This window comes from Mus caroli, chromosome 3, assembly GCF_900094665.2.
Source record: "Mus caroli chromosome 3, CAROLI_EIJ_v1.1, whole genome shotgun sequence".
In the NCBI taxonomy this organism is placed as follows: Eukaryota; Metazoa; Chordata; class Mammalia; order Rodentia; family Muridae; genus Mus; species Mus caroli.
The window spans coordinates 31,358,749-31,363,807 of record NC_034572.1 but is presented as its reverse complement, the minus strand read 5'-3'; the positions used below and the strand labels follow the sequence as shown (position 1 = coordinate 31,363,807).

Here is a 5,059-nt window from a genome sequence, read left to right as displayed (position 1 = left end):
GAGAGGGAGAGGGAGAGGGAGAGAGAAGAGAGACAGAGTCAGACAGAGTCAGAGATAGAGACAGAGACAGAGACTGGAGCGTTAAGATCCTTAACATTAAATTTTGCCTAGGCTGATAACACAGAGAACTGTTGGTATTTTAAACAAAAGGGAAAACAGGCCCATCTCCGCGAGTCACTATCAGGAATGAATTTTGCCTGAGACAGTAAGTTGATTTCCTACAGATTCTATTTCATTTGGACACAATAAAGCCAGTCTTAAACAAAGAAAATGGCTCATTTTAGCTATTATGTCTTGAGTAAATTCTCATCTCCTTATCACATCTTTATCAGAGCTATAGTAAGGCTTGCTTTTGATTTCCAGTCTGAATTCCAAACTTAGAAGACATGAATATACATTATGATTTGCACAATAATCCTCTAATTAGCTGATATCTCTGCGGCGATGTTTTGTTACAGGCCAGCAAGGTTAATATAAACGTGGGAGTGATTAATGAGCAATTATAGTTGTTTATAAGGACAGAAAGTAATGATTTCATACCTGATAAATAATCAGAATATAAACTATTTAGCCACCAGCTTGGCTTCTTGACTTTGTAATTTTTTTCATCTTCCTGGCATTTCTGCCATCCAGAAGTGTGATTCACCCCAACTCTTCCCTGACTGGAGGGAACAGAAAACCTGGGCATCTCAGTACGAGGCTGAACTCTGTGCAGATTAATAGACAGGTTGCTAAGAAAGACCTGGCTGCCTTTCCATTTTGGGCTCAGGGCCATTTTATTACCACTACACTAACTAATTTGTTAATTACTAAGTTCTCCTTTGCGTATCCTCTCCCAAGCTCCGCCCAAGCCCCGCCCAAGCCCCACCCACGGTTTTGTATTCTTCCCAGCTGGAATCTACTTGGAACTTATTTCTAAACGACGGGAGTTAGGATTCCTCATATCTGTAAAATGGGTTGCTGGCACTTTCTGCCTGCTCTTTTGTTAGTAATTCTGCCTTTGAAAATTTGACATCTGTAGAAGAAATGCCTTTTCTAATTCTTTTATCCCACTACCGTTTTCCAAGACCCAGCACAAGACTGATTCCCCAGAGTTAACTCTCTTCCATTTGTTTTCCTGAGGTAGAGACTTGCTATGTAGCCTGGGTCAGCCTGGAATTTGCTTTGGAGACCAGATTAGCCTGGGGCTTTTGGTGATCATTCTGCATTCTGGTATTACCGTAATGTGCCACCATGCTTGGCTTAAAAACCTACATTTGTACTAGAGCTAATGCGCTGACATCCACAATATCACTTCTATGTATTGATCACTCAATTCAGTGACCACACCTTGGCTCTGATAGTGTATGTCAGTTCTAATATGTGTATGACTAAGCTAGGGCCTCATTCTGGAGTCCAGGCTGACTTGGAACTCAGAATCTGCCTGGTTCATCCTCTTGGTAAGGATGTATCACCCACCATGCCTGGCCATATTTTGAAAGATGATATAAATGTGAATTAGTCACTAAAACATTCAGTAAGTCAGGGACATTTAAAATAACTGCTCATTTTGTGAATGTAATTTTATTATAAAATATTATTGATTCATTTTTTTTTTTTGTCAAAAAGACCTCACAAATGTTAGAATGCAAATTTCCTACATTATAAGGAAATGGGCCATAATGATAAAATGCATTATTAGTGTTTATTTTAAATGTTGCTATTTAATAGTTAGGTATATATTTTGGTTGTTTAAGATGACTTCCCCTCTTAGCACAATCTTGATTATTCACTAATTTCTAAACTTGTAATATAATGAATCTACAGTCCTGACCAGGGAAGATCATTCTGTTGAATGAGAGTGTATCACATTCCCATTTGCAAAATCTAAAATGTCTGATAAAATAGGTTCCTATGTCCATACTTCAATTGCAGGGTACAGGTGTAGCTGCGGGCCTGATGCAGTCTGGTGCAGCCCCACAGCATGGGGGAGTCACCCAGAGTGAGCCCAGCACTGGCTTCTGGGGAGAAAGGGTTTGTTTTTGGTTCATTGCAGAGGTGGAAACTTGGAAGAAGGTATGCAAAAAACACGCAACACCCTATTTTTAATGTGACATTCTAATGTTCCCAATTTTGCCTCGTTTCAGATTAAGTACAGTAGAATTCAGTTATAAACAGTGAGAATTTTGAACATTTTGAATGGTTAAGCCATTTAAAGAGAGTAGGGAATGGGGTTTCCCCCTCTAAATCATATGATCTAGAGATTTTTAGAATCCTAGTTATACTGATGCAGAAAAAGTATCAGCAGGGCTCTGTATATTCAAAATAGCTCGGGAGCTAGTCTGAGCTACTTGTTCTTATTTAAGCTCAATCCATAATTAAAACTCTAAAATCACTAGAATTAGTCGGGTATCTGTATTACATACAAGGGCAAGTGAAGAATTGAGCTCTTGGGGTAGTGGGGTCTTGTTCATTTTGTTTTTTTACTTGAATCAGTTAAACAGATTCTTCCAATATCCGTTTGCTATTTTGTTTACATAAATAAATAAGGACCCAGGTTAAATGTCCCAGTAAACAGGGGCTTGAACAAATTAGGGGTCTTGTTATGTCTCATGGAACTCACTCTTTATATGAGGCGCTGTTTGTTTTTCAGATTCTTATGTGATCTTCGTGGCTCCCCAATAGAAGGAGGAAGCAGGGAGGAAAACAGAGTTTGCCTGTCCAAGTCCATCTTCCTTCTAAAGAGTTTCCCGGGGACCAGGACAACGTCACAGGCCACTGTCTTTTAACAATATGGATGCCGTTGCCTTCAATCAAAACCCAAGCTCACTAGATTAGGACAAAGAATCCTGGGTGGACAAGATCCAGAGGTCTGTGCTCTAGTACAAAGCACAGTTGTGCAGAAAGCAGTGTTCAAGATGGAACTCCTGGTTCCCTCTCAGCCCCAAGCGATGTGGCTGAGCAGAGTGACGATGTCTCCCTAGTTCTCAAGAAATGTTTGTCAGGACTGGCCTCCTCTCTGGTCAGCTGACTCCCCTGTCCCAGGATTTCCTAGGCATGTAGCCTGGAAGCCTTACATTTGTGTGTGTTGGGGGATCTGGAGGTTGAGGGAGTCTTCATAATCTCCTCACGGAACTTTGGTAACAGATCAATATAGGTTGTTTTCTTTTGCTCCTGTTTGGTCCCCTCCATTACATTCCAGTTAATTAAATTTTGGTGGCAGCTAAGTTTGTGTATTTGGTCCCTATAAAGGCCATTCCTTCCATGCACAAGGAAAGGCACTCTGCTCAGAAAGGCTACCTCTCTTCCTTCCACCCTCGATCCAGGAATATCCCGGGAGATTGCCTCTCGAGCTGCTTCTACTCACAGCCTACGTACTGGCCAAGCCGAGGGAGAAGAAACACTTCCCACACCCAGAGATGTGCAAAAGAACTTTCTGTGATATGAAACTGTTCTATATCTGTGGTGCCCGATACGGCAACTACTAGTCACATGTGTCTAGTAAACACTGAAATATGGCTAACGGGGCTTAGATTTTATTTAATTTCACCCGAGACAGCCACTTGGGGCTGGTGGCTATTGTATGTACAGTTCACACCATTCTTGTGTGTGTGTGTGTGTGTGTATGTGTGTGTGTATTTTTAGAGTCAAAGTGGGGAGGTGGCTGCTAGCCATGGACTCCACATCCCATGGTCTTCATTGTTTTTCTTGCTTTCAGTTTTTCTCCTTGATGAAAAAGAAAGTCAGTATGTTAGCTCTAAATTGAGAATGCTATCATCTACCTATTGCATGTCTTCTTGTACCAAATGAGATAGGTTTCAGTGATAATTGACCATGGTAAAAATGGAAGTGTTGATTCACTACATCTCCATATTCCCAGTCCTTGCCCCTGACCAAGGTCACATTGTCCTAGGCACTTTATTCCATTTTAGTTCCCTTTTTAATATTGTGAATCCCAAGCAATTATTGTATATGTTTTTCAAAATACCTAATGGTTTATATTTTTTAAGGTTGTAAAATAAAAATTGACAATTACATGTAACTCAGGTTTTGTGTGTATGTGTGTCTGTGCAATTTTTAGTAACTTACTACCCAAACTTTATTGTATTGATTAGGATATGAATAAATGGAAAGTGATATTGATTTTTGTATCAGATTTCATTTTTTTTTTTTTTTTCGAGACAGGGTTTCTCTGTGTTCTCTGTGTAGCTCTGACTGTCCTGGAACTCACTTTGTAGACCAGGCTGGCCTCAAACTCAGAAATCTGCCTGCCTCTGTCTCCCGAGTGCTGGGATTAAAGGTGTGATCCACTACGCCCCGGCTGGGAGATTTCCATTTTAATGGACATATTTATATGCCAATGAATACTTTATTTAAAGAAAACATTAAATGTTATGGTCAAAGTTTGAATAATGTAGTTGTCTCCAGGTTCCCTGTTTGGGCTGTTGTATTGAGTTTTAGAAATTATTAGACCGCCACAGACATATTCCTTTCACAGACGCATAGTCTCCCACCTGTGGTTAATCTATGGATTTAATTGCAAAGATTTTTTTCAAGGTGTATTATTAATTTTGAAGTTTTTAATGTATCCATGTTTTGTTCACTGCTTTCTGTGTCCTCTTTAGGCGACATTTGCCTACTCTGCCCTCCCCCTGGCTACCAAGTGGGATTCTGCTCTGCCTTCTTCCACACTAGAAGTACAGTTGTAACTGTTATTAATCTATTTCTCATCTTGAACTGAGGTTTGTACATGGCATGGAGTAAAGAACAATTCTCCCTTTTCATAGAAACACGCCAGCTTTCCTCATCCTTCCACTCTTCCCTCTCCTCCCCCGCTCTCTCCTCCTCCCTCATTGGTTGAACACACTTTACATCCCCACTGTGTCACTGTGCCTCTTTCATCGACCCCCAGTGTGTGAATAATAGTGGGTCTCTTTCTGGATCTCGTCTGTTCCATGGACCCCTCCAAATGCCAGTGTCTTAGTCACACAGTAAGTCTTATCCTTTACCATAAATAGTATGAATGGAATTACTGACACGAGCTCCCAGCCAAAGGCTGACAGTGCACACTCGGAAGCTT

At 40.7% G+C, this 5,059-nt stretch overlaps 1 long non-coding RNA gene across 1 annotated transcript in view; it reads left to right on the top strand.

Moving 5' to 3' along the window:
• The window catches only part of LOC110290622, a 5,937-nt gene extending 1,815 nt beyond the window's left edge, over positions 1-4,122 (top strand). Inside the window, exon 2 of the long non-coding RNA XR_003836226.1 lies at positions 2,633-4,122. This is a non-coding gene — a long non-coding RNA (uncharacterized LOC110290622). The remainder of the gene's footprint in view (positions 1-2,632) is intronic.
• Positions 4,123-5,059: the final 937 nt, after the last annotated feature.